This window comes from Anabrus simplex, chromosome 7 (genome assembly GCF_040414725.1).
Source record: "Anabrus simplex isolate iqAnaSimp1 chromosome 7, ASM4041472v1, whole genome shotgun sequence".
Classification (NCBI taxonomy): domain Eukaryota; kingdom Metazoa; phylum Arthropoda; class Insecta; order Orthoptera; family Tettigoniidae; genus Anabrus; species Anabrus simplex.
The window spans coordinates 61,253,471-61,268,710 of NC_090271.1; the positions used below are offsets into that span (position 1 = coordinate 61,253,471).

The 15,240-nt window shown below is 38.4% G+C and overlaps 1 protein-coding gene across 1 annotated transcript in view; it reads left to right on the forward strand.

The window, feature by feature from the left end:
* Positions 1-15,240, forward strand: part of mbc (myoblast city) — a 413,292-nt gene that overhangs the window by 299,434 nt on the left and 98,618 nt on the right. The window lies entirely within an intron of this gene.

Sequence of the window (15,240 nt, forward strand, 5' to 3'; positions counted from 1 at the left end):
ATAACACACGCTCTGGTAACAAATGTAACCGTAATCGGGACAATTACACTTACACATAATAATAATAATAATAATAATAATAATAATAATAATAATAATAATAATAATAATAATAATAATAATAATGCGGTAATAAAATATGAATATAGGAATAGTTGTAAATAATAGACACTTAATAATATGAATAAGGAAATAGTAAATGACGCAGTGGCGGTGAATTCACATTAGAACATGGAAACGTGACGAGTATCTTTCGATACGCAAAATTAATTTAAATACAAGGGAACACTTACAGGCCTAAAAATGACAACTAAGAGAGGAGAGTGGAAGGTGCTTGGAATACCTACGAGGTCCATGGGAACGTATGACATTATGGGGGAGAAAAGACTTACAGGAAACACCATCTAGCTCAACTATATTAAAAAATAACAAACGAAAATTTACAAAACAAAGTTAAAACACAAAGCAGCTGATACTTAACACTTGTGACAAACTGATACAATTACGAATCCAAAAACACAAATAAATGGATTGTTGAATTTTTAAAAAAAGGTGAAAGACTTGAAATGATTAACAGCGGGAATCTGGGGCGAACTCGGACACGTTCAATTTTAAAAAGGACATTAAGCAAGGAAATACCGAAATATCAAAATGATTACATTAAATTAAATGAAACCAGAAAACATACAGATTAACATTGAAATAAAACTTACCGCGGAAAGACAGGAGTTCCCGAGGGAAGCCCTCGAGCTTGCGCTCGCTATGGGGGTCGGATGTAAATGACGCCGAGCACACGCATGAAAATACTGAAGCCGGCAGAAAGTCCGGAAATGGCCTGATCACAACCGACCAATGGGAAACAATTTCCACTAGATTCCCTTTATTTTTTCCAATAGGAAATCTCGTTCTAGCGAATGAAATTGCATTACCATATATGGTCATATTAAGATAGTTAGCAACTTCAAGATTTCCTATTGCAACACCTATTTCAACACCCATAACTGCGCGTGCAGTATAGGCTCTTCCAAAGTAAAGCACCTTTACATTTACATTTTCATCATATTACAAATTTTGATATCTATAATTACAAAAAAAAAAAAAATTTCAAATAATTCTTCAAGTGTCTTTGCTTGCTGACATTAATTTAAATTATCAAATCCCGAAAATTTACATACCAAAAAAAAAGTCACTTCACAACAATTCTCGTATCTTCCAGTGTTCATTTACAGTTCCATATAATCTTGATGTTTACCTAAAAAAAATTATTACAATTTAAAAAAATTCCAGCAGGGTCCAGATAGTTCTCTGTCTCATCACATATTACATTACTTCCACATTCCGAGTAAGAATACTGTAATGATGCTTTCAGACAGTGGTTTTGTCTGTATACAGTTTATATTTCACAATACACAGCAAGTGGAGATACATTTTCAAAGTAAATTTGGACAACTGGTCATATGTTGATGAAAAGACATTTTATTTCTTTACATTCTAACAAAATCTTCGTTCATCCAGCGTTCACTCTAATGAAAATATTTTACATAGCACCTTATTGAATCGTAGATGGGGATTAACATTTTTTTTACATTCAGCTGGTACTCGTATCATCTCTGACCAGAGAACCTGATACCCCAAGATTCCTTGAAGAATTGAACATTTCCAAAACCCCAATAGTTGACTAAGCTGAGAGGTTTCAGTTTAAGCATCAAATCGCATGCCATGATTTCTTTTGGACTGTTGTTCAGATTTACTGAAATTTGTGACTTAAATGCTCTTATATTATACTTCTGTACGTATGTTCTTCCTATAATTGATTTTTGCTCCCTACCTGGTCATCGGCTGCCCCCACAAATGTCAATAAAATTAACCATGTATTCTCATTCTTTGTATACATTGTAAAAGCCCGTAAACCCGACCTGAGACAGTATAGCACCAAACAAATTTTGTCATATATCAACATTTTGGACCAGAGTAAATGTTTACAGTGCACGAGAATTAGTAATGGTACTCTTAAATGCACATCTTTGTTGCCTCATTTCCTGTTACATGTTCATCCATGTAGGATACAAAATAGACCACTATTCTATATTCTTCGTGTTCGCCCAACACTCCAGCAACGCTCCTTATTTTATCACCTTCCTACAACAGCAAATGCCTGCATGAAGTTGACGTCTACATTCCCCATCATCTCTTCAAAACCAAACTGAAACGTATACTAAAGGAGTAAGCTCTAGGTTCTCTGTTAACAACCTGGCCAGAACATTACTGGTGATATGGATGTTATTATACAGTAAAAGTCTGTTATAGCGAGAATTCATAACAGCGAAAAATTTACTCGTTATAGCGGATTGCCGTTATATCCGATTTTTCGTAAATGTCGGGGGGGAATCCATACACATTAAAAATTGGTATGAAACGGCAACCATTTTGTTCAAAAATTGCATTTTCGCAGATGATATCTACACTACGGCTTACTCGTTTGTTATTTTTCAAAATCCGATACTACGTGAAAGTGTATAATTTCAATCTGAAAAAATTATAGAATCACTCCATAGGCCTCTGTGGCAAACGTTTCAGTTTTCTTCTTCAAACAGCGTCACTTAACCTAACCATATATAAATCATGAAATCATTTCAAGCGCACATAGAGAAATTATAACCACCTTGCTACGAATTTACATGGGAATATTCCAACATTTAACTAGATGCAAGAAAATATAAACTATCCTCTGAAATCAGCGATGTATTCTGTCATATCTTGAGGTGAATCACATTCTTACTTAATTTCAGTATATAATATTAAAATTAAGTGATTGTTTGCTTCAGCCTTTATTTCTAACAAGTTAACAACTGCTGATCTATAATTATAAAAGGAACTGTGTGTCTGTGCGCGATGCCCAGCAAAATCTACAGCATGCAGAGATCTGTAATTTTGAACATAGGTAGATGGGAGGGGGTCCGAATGCACCTCGAAGCCGGAATTTTCATTTTCGCTTTCGTTGGTGAGTTATGAACGAAAAACCATCCGGAAAACTTGCTTTGGGATATGACAATCCAATGCCGGGTTTCATCCTCTTCATTCTTGCTATCTATCATGTCATTCATTTCTTTCAACAAGCAACTTTTACAAGAATTACCCGATGTTCTACACAGTTACAAGTCTATTGACTACACTGCAGAGCTTCGAAAGACTTTGAGTCACCTGGAGTACCCTCAAACATCTTAGAGCGGACGATTTTGGCACCAATTATCCTTCTTAAGAATAAGAATCCTGCCCTTTGCAATGAACACGACTCTGGAACTGATGACTAATATTATTGAAGCCATTCTCATGATTGGGCATGCCGCGAGCGAAGTAATATTCATTCCTCGGATTCGAATAATTTCTTCGGATATACAGTTTAATTTAGATGTCTCCAGTGTTCAAAATAAAATTTCTCTATGTAATAATAAAGCAAGCATAAAAATGGATGTATGCATGTATGCGCGCGCGTGTGCGTGCGTGCGTGTAAATGACACATCTCCTCCTAAACCACTGGAGCAATTTCATCCAAACTTGGTACACTTATGACTTACTATCTGGAGGCGAGCACTGTGAGAGTAAGCCATCCGTAGTTCCCTTCGGGGTGGGGGGTCAGGGTGGCAAGGTATAAAAATAATCGAAAAAAGTGCCGAATCCACAGTTTTTGAGATCGCTGAGATGAACAGTGACACTCCTGAATTTTTTAAAGTCAAAGTTCAGCTCCCTTTCGCATGGGGGGCGAGGGGGGAGGGATATATAAAACTAAACGAAAATAATGTCGAATACATAGTTTTCGGGGGTCGCCGAGGTGAATTGTATACTCTGGATTTTTAGTATCAGGAGACAAACCACGTGGGGGTAAGACAGCCCAGGAGCCCTTAGGGGGGGGTTAGATAAATTAACGAAAATAGTGTCGAATCCATACTTTTTGGGGTCGCTGAGATGAATAGTGACACTCCGGATTTTTGTTAAGTTCAGCCCCGTTTGGGGTGGGGGCAGGGGGGAGTGATATATTAAATTAAACGAAAATAGTGTGGAATACATAGTTTTCGGGGTCGCCGAGGTGAATTGTACACTCCGGATTTTTTAGTATCAGGAGACAAACCACGTGGGGGTAAGGCAGCCCAGGAACCCGTAGGGTGAGTGCGGGGGGGCAGGGGGGGGGCAAGGGGGCTGAGATATAAAAATCATCTAAAATAGTATCGAATACATACTTTTCGGGGTCGCTTTGATGAACAGTGACACTCCGGAATTTTTTATAAAGTCCAAGTTCAGTCCCCTTCGTGGTGGGGGGCGATGGGAAAGTGATATTTAGAAATAATAGAAAATAGTGTCGAATACATACATACGGTAGTTTTCAGGGTCGCTGAGATGAATAGTGACACTCCAAATTTTTAGTATCAGGAGACAAACCACATGGGGGTGAAACACCCCAGAAACCCTTAGGGGCGGGGAGGGGGGCAAGGGGACTGAGATACACAAATCATCGAAAGTAGTGTTGAATCCATACTTTTCGGGATCGCTGAGATGAATAGTAACATTCCGGATTTTCAAAGTATAACTTTGGCATAGGGTGTGAGAAACGGTGAAAACATAAATTTTCAGAAATGGCAGAGATAATGGACGTCTGTATGTTCCAGTATGACTTTCAAGTATGACTTACTACCTGGAAAACGTACTGTGGGAGTAAGACGCCCCTAGAACCACTAGGGAAGCGGGTGAAATATAATCCACACTAATAAATGGAAGTCTGTTTGGCGCAATCTACATATAAATAATCAAGGCATAAAAATTAAAACAGACGTGAATTAGTGAGACCGTTCTAGGCATCTTAGAAATTTAAAACTTGGTACCACCGGGCGAGTTGGCCGTGCGCGTAGAGGCGCGCGGCTGTGAGCTTGCATCCGGGGGATAGTAGGTTCGAATCCCACTATCGGCAGCCCTGAAGATGGTTTTCCATTTTCACACCAGGCAAATGCTGGGGCTGTACCTTAATTAAGGCCACGGCCGCTTCCTTCCAACTCCTAGGCCTTTCATATCCCATCGTCGCCATAAGACCTATCTGTGTCGGTGCGACGTAAAGCCCATAGCAAAAAAAAAAAAACTTGGTACCAGACAAGCTGATGACTTCAGGATCCCTAGAAAAATCTCAAATTCTCAGAGAATTATGAGAATTATGAGGGGTACGTGCTGGGAGTTTCAAACCTGCATAAGAACACAGTCGGTGATATTTATCCAGAACCTACAGGTTTTATGGGCTTAAAAGTTTCCTGAAAGTCCTGATCTTTAACCCTCTCTCCCATATCAAGATCACAGCACAATCTCCCAGACGAGTTAGAAAATTGAAATTTTGCAAAATTATAGCTTTTAGCATGTAACCGACGGAAAATTTACGAGAAGTTTAAAAATTTTATTTTTTACCCCCAAAAAATATCGAAATATGGAGGCAATTTTAATGACGGTGCAGTCCTTCCTTTCGATGTATTTCGTGGCTAAACGGTAAGTCGTATCACAAAACGGATGGCACAGTCTCTGTTCAATTTGGAGTGATCTACAACTTCGGTCCTATGACCTTTTGTCGTATCTCTATCCTTTATACATTAAATTTTTCTCTATTTATGGTTTACCTAAATTTTGCAATTTGTACACGTATAATTGATGGTTTGATTCACTTATAGGAAAGATGGGATCATCAAATTCTACACGAATATTGGCCCACCCAGTAGCCATATGTGAGCCAAATTCTTCTATGTTTGAAGCTGTCGCATAAGTATCTGAAAAGTAATGCACTGTGTGAAAATCTTACACCAATTTCACCCTATTCAATGTTTCTAAAACATAATGAATTGTGGTAGAGAAGTGCACCTGTCGTTATCATCACAACTCCACAACTCGCACTTTACATTGGAAACATCATCTGCGGACCTCCCTATGCTTTTTCTCGGATAACGCCAATTTACATGCAATTTAAAAATTACTATTCACTTCCTGTACAGTACAGTAATTTACTTCGATATCCATATACAATCTGAAATACCGTAGCGAAGCACGGGTACAATTGCTAGTATACAGATAAGAAAGGATTTATTGTAAAAAAAAAATTATCTTACAGTACCGGTTTCGACGTATCTGGTCATCATCAGCTGAGCATAGTTTGTACCTTTACATATATGTTAGGCAATAATTGACATTACTCCGTCTAAAGGGAGATGCCGTGAGGAAACAACATATCTGAATGTGTCCAAAATGGCCATACTAAATGTAAAATTGAATAGGTGTTATTTTGTACGTGGGTATAAAACTGTCTTCTTTAAGACTTGGAATTTGACTATGGAACTTATTCTAATGCTTAAATCTAAGTTGTATGTACAAATACAATAAACACATTGTCCGGTCCCAAGTCCGGAATGAGAAAGGAGGAGGGTTTGCTGGTCTGGCACCCAGCTGTAAAATTGCCAACGCCAAGTGTTGGGCGGCGGGAAATAACCTGACTCCCTAAGGGGGCCAACGGCTTCAGGCGAATGAGCCCCTTTGGGTGGGGTGATGGTCCCCACAGTGGAGGAAATGCCACTGGAATCCTTTATGCAGCGTCTGTTCTCCAGGTTAGGGGTGGCTGCACAAGGCGTCTGTACTCCAGAGGAGCGGCCTCATTATCACCTCACTGGATCACATCCAGAGTTGTAATTCGGGACCTAGTCCCACACAGGTGACACCTTGACAGTCAACCATGGAAGGTCTTTTAAGGAATACTCCACCGGCTGAACCAAGAGTTCAGAGAAGGCAGCACCTGAAAGATACCGTGAAGTCGGAGGCACGGAAATACCCCAGTACTACATACACGAATGAGACAAAATCAAGAATCAAACCAAAGCAGATAACATACTTCTCTACACACAACATAAACTCACTCATGCAAACCGGTAAACTAAAAGTGATCACCGACATAATGGACCAACACAAAATTCTTATCATGGGATTACAGGAAATTAGAAACACTGACCAGGATGCCTTGGAATCTCAAGGGTACAGACTTTATAAAGGTATACCCGGGAAGAGAGTGATGAAGAATGTCCCACAATTTGGAACAGGATTTTTGGTCAGCCTTAAAATAATAAACTCAGTTCAAGAATTCAGATCACAGTCTCCACGACTCTCAACGCTCACCTTAAAGGCATCTAATAAAATCTATACTATAATAAATGCCCATGCTCCCACTAATGATAAAAACAACTCCTCAAAAGACCAGGAGGAAACAGGAGAATTTTGGGACCTATTGGACCAGACCATAGATAACATCCCCAAACACCATATAAAATTATTAATAGGCGACTTCAACGCTCAACTAGGCAGAGAAAGAAAATACCGTGACATCATCGGAAAATGGCCAGCACACAAGAAAACAAATAAAAATGGAGAGAGACTAGTTGACCTGTGTAGAAACCATAATTTAATCTCAAAATCTACATGTTTTAAGAGGAAACCTCAAAAACTCAAAACATGGAAACGCCCTGACTACACTAAAGGAGAATGGCAACTGGACCACGTCTGCATGGACAAATACCACCACAAAGAGATCTATAACGTCAAAGTCCTCCGAGGAATAGACACAGGTTCAGATCACAACGTAGTTAAAATTAAAATTAAACTCACTCCCCAGAGGAGACAACAAAAGCAAGCCCTTAAAACTAAAAGAAAAATAGATCCTACCCAGCTAATCAACAACAAAAATTACCAGAAAGCAACTGAAAAAATAAAAATCACAGACAAACTTGAAGACTTAGTACACAACCTTAAACAAATTGCAGAAGACCTAGCTCCAATTAAACCACGTAAAAAACACCAATGGTGGAACAGTGAATGTGATGAAACAGTGGAGAAAAGACATCAGGCATGGCTATTACATCAGTCCCAAAAGACAGAAATATCCTATCAAAAGCTAGTAAAACAGAGAAAAGAAACTACCCAAGTCTTAAGAAGAATAAAAAGACAACATCATAAGGACACCCTGCAGTTAATTGAAGAACAGTTCAGTAAAACTAAATCAAGGGACTACTACAAAACCTTCAGAAAGCAGCTCCAAAAATATGAACCCCTCGACCCTACTGATGAAGGATGAAGATGGTAAGCCGGCCCATAACAATAAAGACAATGCAGAAATTCTGGCTAAACATTTCAACAAGCTTTTAAATTGTGAGGAACCTACAGAACTCCTTCATTTGGACACCAACACCCCGATAAAAACATCACCAGAAAACATCAATCCCCCCACAATAAAGGAAGTCTACCAAGCTCTGAATAAATTAAAAAACTACAAAGCGCCAGGAGAAGATCAGACCTTTGCGGAAATCTGGAAATATGCAGGAACCTCAGCAAAAGTTGCCCTCCATCAACAACTTGTCTCTATCTGCATTAAAGAAGAACTACCAGAACACTGGACAACAGCCCTCATTCATCCTCTGCACAAAAAAGGGGACAAAACCGACCCTAATAACTACAGGGGAATCTCTCTCCTAGACATAACATACAAAATATTTTCAATAATCATCCTTAATAGGATAAGTGTACAACTTGAGAAAGAACTAGGAGAATATCAAGGAGGTTTCAGACCCTGGAGGAGCTGTCCTGATCAGATCATGAGTCTTAAGTTGATAATGGACTATAACAGGAGAAGAAACAGAGATATGGTGATAACATTTGTAGATTTCAAGAAAGCTTATGATTGCATCCATAGAGAATCTCTGTTTAAAATTTTAAGACACCTTGGACTACACCCCAAATTAATAAACATGATAAAATTGACTCTCACCAATACCAAGTCAAAAGTGAAGTTTAGGGGTGAAACATCAGAGACATTTGAAATTAAAACTGGACTACGGCAGGGAGATGGGCTCTCACCACTATTATTTAACTGTGCTCTAGAAATGGTAATGAGGGAATGGTTTAGAAAATGTCCCCCCAAAATAAAGATTGGCCGAAAAATCAAAACAAATTGCCTGGGTTTTGCTGACGATTTAGCATTACTAGCAGTGGACTTAAAAGAAGCAAAAACCCAGATATCAGAACTTCAAAACATTGCAAATAAAATTGGCCTCAAAATATCATTTGAAAAAACCGAAATTATGCCCCAAAAACCAACACAGCTAAAAGACGTCACCATAAATGGTAATAAAATCAAAATAGTAACTCAGTTTAAATATCTTGGAGAAGTAATAACACATAACTTAAATGAAAAAATCTCAATCCAAGTAAGAACAAATAGATTAGCTAAAGCACAAAAATTAACATGGGATATCTACAAAAAGAAATGTCTATCAATAAATACAAAAATAAAACACTACAACACAGTTATAAAACCGGAAGCTACATATGCAGCAGAAACACTCTTTTACCTGAATAAACAATCAAAGACTGACAGACTTCAGAAAATTGAAAGGAGGATTGGAAGAACCTGTATCAACAAAAAATATCAGAAAGATGGACAGTGGCGGTTAATACCTAACAAAGTCGTGTACAAAGAGCTAGAACCCATTACAGATACTATGCGTAAGAGGAGACTGGGATTCTTTGGACATATCATGAGGATGCAGGACTCGAGACTTCTGAAACAACTAGTACAACACAATCTCGTCTCAAAAAATACCACAACAGGATGTAAATGGATCAGAGAAGTAAGAGAGGATCTGAAGGAAATAGGCCTTACAACAGAAGACACCAAAAATAAGATAAAATTGAATACAAACCTCCGCTTTACCCTTACACAAAACAAACCAACAACACGCACATTTTCAACTGAGGAAAGGGCACGAAGATCGGAGCGTCTGAAGAAGTACTGGGAGGACCGCAAAGCCCGAACAATCCCTTCAAAGAGACCTGAACGACGGACTGACTAAAGTGATCCTATGTGGTCATAAAAGAAGAAGAAGAAGAAGAAGAAACACATTAAAATACACTGAACCCATTAAAATATATTAAAACAACATGTGTAAAAATACTTCATAGGTTTGAATATGCGTGTATTGCGTATCTCTTCATTTGACTCTTGTGTTAGTGTTTTTATCCATAGTTGTGCATCAATTGGTGCTTGTGGTGGTAGGTTATGATGTGGATCTCTTAAAATGTCCTATTATTTGCTTAAAAGATGTCCATGTGTACATGTAATAAAACACTTTCATTGTTAACAAGGTCTGGTTGTGTGGATAAAGGTAGATATGTGCAGATCTGCTGTAAGTGGAGTCTTGTTCTTTAAGTTAAAAGCAGATGATGAGGCCCTGGTCATTCATGAGTTTTTTTATATTAGATTATGTTGGAGGCTCCTTCCTCATCTATACTTATGTGCAGGTGTTATAGTTATCTGTGAAAGATAAAATAAAGTGTGAGTAATGAATTGTAAATTGAAGGAATGCCTGAGGGTGTGTACTGATATGGATGTGTACTTACTATTGTTGTCGTGGCTGGGTTGCGTTCGATCTGAGAGCTTGCCGTGTACTACTTAGCGTTCGCCTTGGGCTTGTGTCTGCTGTTGTGAGGGAAGTGAGTGGAGGGGTAGGGAAAGTTGCTGTCGTGGGGGTAAGGGCAGAGCTGGGTGTGTCATTCGACAGTTCTATGGCACGTGTTATGTTCTATTTATGAATTATTTTAAGGTAGTCATTTTTTTAGGACAGTGATGACTTTATTGGAGATAATATTGGTTTTTTCTGTAATTTCATTTATATTGAAATTGGGATTAGTGTATTGATCTAAGGATATGTAAAATTCTTCTGTTATATTGAGCAGGGGGCCCTTGGGATTTATGTTTAGTATTTTCATGTCATTTTCAATGTTCATGAAACTGTGTTTATATTCTTCGATGTGCTGGCCTATTGTGGAAAAATGATTATGCTTTATCGCGTTTAAGTGTTCATTATATTTAATATTAAAGTTCCTTCTGGTTGGTCCAGTGAGACCAGCTATATTATATTGTTAATAAATTATTGTCCAAAACAGAGCTCCAATATTCTGGGAAGGCTAATTACCACAACGTCTCACCTGGTGCCCTGAGGAGATCAGTTGCGACACTGTTTTAAACTACTCCAGTGCCATTCAGCCCTTAGCACAATGCTTTCCACCTTGGTTTGAGTAGCCCAGAGTTCCAAAGATATGTTTGGTGCTCCTACTGGGAGTCCCTCGGGTGGGTTGTTTTTTTGTTCTCATGGCCCTCCTTTTTTTTTTTATACGGGCTTGGGACTGGGGCTAAGATTTCATTGTATTTCTTTGTGGTAGACTTACTTCATATACTTACTGTTCATTAGTTGCTAACATTCAGTCATTTATTTTCCAACTTGGTCACGGATTTAGGGAAGGTTATTCCTCTGAGGCTCAGCTTGTAGGATTCCAGCAAAATATAGCAGATATCTTGGATTCAGGAGGTCAAATGGACTGTATCGTGATTGGCCTATGTAAGGCATTTGAAAGGGTAGATCATGGGAGACTACTAGCAAAAATGAGTGCACTTAGACTAGACAAAAGAGTGACTGGATGGCTGGCTATATTTCTAGAAAATAGAACTCAGAGAATTAGAGTAGGCAAAGCTTTATCTGACCCTGTAATAATTAAGAGGGCAATTCCTCAAGGAAGTATTATTGGACCTTTATATTTTCTTATATATGTCAATGATATGAGTAAAGAACTGTAATAGGAGGTAAGGTTTTTGCAGATGATGTTATTCTGTACAGAGTAATAAATAAGTTAAAAGACTGAGCAACTTGCAAAATGACCTTGATAATGTTGTGAGATGGATAGTAGACAATGATATGATGATAAACGGGGTTAAAAGTCAGGTTGTAAGTTTAAAAATAGAAAAAGTCCTCTCAGTTTTAAATGCTGCATTGATGGAGTGAAAGTTCCTTTCGAGGATCAATGTAAGTACCATCCGACTCGTTGGCTGAACGGTCAGCGTACTGGCCTTCGGTTCAGAGGGTCCCGGGTTAGATTCCCGGCCGGGTCGGGGATTTTAACCTTAATTGGTTAATTCCTATGGCACGGGGGCTGAGTGTATGTGTTGTCTTCATCATCATTTCATCCTCATCACGACGCGCAGGTCGCCTACGGGAGTCAAATAGGAAAAGACCTGCACCTGGCGAGCTGAACCCGTCCTGGGATATCCCGGCACTAAAAGCCGTACGACATTTCATGTTTCAATGTAAGTACCTAGGTGTTAATATACGGAAAGATCTTCATTGGGGTAATAACATAAATATGATTATAAATAAAGAGTACAGGTCTCTGCACATGGTTATGAGGGTATTTAGGGGTTGTAGTAAGGATGTAAAGGAGAGGGCATATACTGTAAGTCTCTGGTAAGACCCTAACTAGAGTATGGTTCCAATGTATGGGACCCTCCCCAGGATTACTTGATTCAAGAACTGAAAAAAATCCAAAGAAAAGCAGCTCGATTTGTTCTGGGTGATATCCGACAAAAGAGTAGCGTTATGAAAATGGTGCAAAGTTTGGGCTGGGAAGACTTGGGAGAAAAGGAGACGAGCTGCTGGACTAAATGATATGTACATTGAATCAATAACAGTAAATTTCCACCTTTTTGATACATGTTCCGTTCCATTTGGAACACCCTCAGCTATATTACAACGTTTAGGTGAAATTACAAAGTATATTACCTTGTTAAAAACATCTTAATGGGTACCTTGTTTTGCTTAAAAGCTATGTGAATTTAAAAAATTAATATATTTAAAATCAATGTGGATGGTTGAATGGGGCGGTGAAATGGGAAGGAAAATGGATTTACTTATTTTAACCTGTATTAAAACTATAACTATTCATTTGAACAGATGTTAAAAATTGTTTTTGTTCCCAGCACTTTTTCCACTATGATGTATGATTTTCTAGTCATCTACTAATAAAAAGTTTTTGAAAATTAATTTTTCTTTGTCACTGTTCTATTTTTTACAAGGATGTTCTCTTCATTAGCTCTTTCCAAAGCGAATGTTGTTTAATTTAATTGTATAAAAGTGTCTTTTGAATTCAGTTAATGCAGGATCCCTGAAGCTGATTGCTGTCATTATTAAAAGAGCTTCCCCAAAATCTTTGTGTTGACAAAAAATCTACTATGTCCTTGGAGGAGCGACGGCTGATGCAGCCTTCCATCTTATAACACATCATTACTTCACAAGGCAGATGTTCAATAAATTTCCAATTTCTTTGCAATCATTTAAGTCTTTACTGTTCCCCATTTAAAGGTGGATGCCCGGCTGTAATTACCATGTTTTCTGACAGAGTCCTTTTAATCCCAATAGGCAGAGCAGCATAAATACCACCATTTAAAAGAAAATAAATATAAGTCAAACGAATAAAGATATAAATATAATGTCTTTTGCATTTCATTCCTAAATGATTAGTGCATATAAATGTGTACTCACCCTTATTTTGAACATCCACATTTCGCTCCGGATGGTATTCTAAAAATCACCCCGTCCTGCACAGTGGTAGATCGCACTGCTTACATTTGAATGTTGTTTCTTTGGCTGTCCCAAAAGCTGCCCTGTTTTTAATTTGTAAACACAAAGCACACACTTAGGCACTCTTCACAAGAGAATGAAATAATTTAGGGGATGGACAGCCGATGGGTAAACTTCTTTTCCTGCCCGTGTGTCTGCGGGACGTGAACTTCCCAATCAACTGTTGCACCAACTTGCGCCGGAAGTTCAGCTGTCCGTTTCCATGAGCTGTGAAACCTGGTCGGTTATGAAACTATTCACAACGCACCCATTGATCACACAATGAAAAATAAACTTCCACCATTTTTTCGCCGATCACCCAACCCCGTAGTGTTCTCTTTTCTGATCACTGATGTCCATGCCACTCATATGTTTTATGTAATATATGACAGCACGAGGACACACAATTTCTATTTCTTCCTTGCCTTTACTGGTTTTTTGTTTCACTTTACCATCATTCACAGAATCTAAATTTGTTGACAGCATAAGAACCGTACGTTTATCTTGCCAGACTGTTGCTATTACACCCTCATTTTGCATTTTCCTACATACTCCATGCTTGAGTTTCAACTGTGCAGGTTTCCTAAACTGATCAGGCCAACCCTCTCTATTTACCCTCGTTGTCGCACAACTATAGGTGTTATGAGTTAGCAATAATTTCATCAGTTTTGCAGAACTGTAAAAGTTATCAAGGTAAATGTGATGCCACTTTCCTCGGTATGACTCTGTCAGGTGTCTACCTGCTCTCCTAATAATAAATTCTGGTCTCGTGTTTCTGTCTTCCCCTTGTAAATCTCACATTACAGAAGGTAGCCATTTCTACTGTCAGCAATACCCCATGCTTTGATACCCCATTTGGTGGATTTCCCTGGGAGGTACAGTTTCAAGATAAATCTTCCCTTGAAACCTATCATAGCTTCATCTACTGCAAGTTCCCGGCCAGGTGCGTACAAAATTCCGAATTTGTTGGTAAGTTGCAGAGCTGGTCTTGCTTTGTTCAGAATATCGTAATGTCCATCTTGTGGTGTTGGCCTGTTTACATGGCTGCTTAGATGTAAATATTGCCCAAGTTTCCTAAACCATTTCAATGTCGTTGCCTGCCTTACTAACGGGCACATACAAAAGTCTCCTAGGAAGTAATTGTCTGTTTCAGGTTAAACAACCAATCCCATATAAATTAGAACTCCTACATATGCCCTTATTTCATCAGTGTTAGTGTCCTTCCAGGTAATATCAACAGTGCCAGTTATTCTTTTTAAATATTCGGCATTAATATTCGTCTGCTCTGCTACTAGCTCATAAAATTCCGATCCTACAAATAATTCAAAAAGATCTTTTTCTGAACTCCCGGAAGGTGAATTGTGATTTGGACTGGCATTGTTTTCCCATATTTTCAGTTCATCAAAACGAATATTGTGACTCCAGATATCACTAGTAACATTTCTTTGTAGCCCTGTCCCTCGATCTTCACACAATATTTGTTCACACTCATGATTCTTGGAATCATTATTACTACTACATTCATCAGACTACAATTCTGAACCAAAACTAGAAAGCTTACTATCTCCACTAACTTCTAACATATCTTCAATTTTGCATTCTTTCATACCTTTCGACACAACTCCGCGATTAGATGACATGGTGTGAACTAGAACAAGAATAATCTCTAACTGAAAGACGATGTTTATAAAGTAGGTCTGCTTGGGAAATACACACAGGAAATGCTATCAAC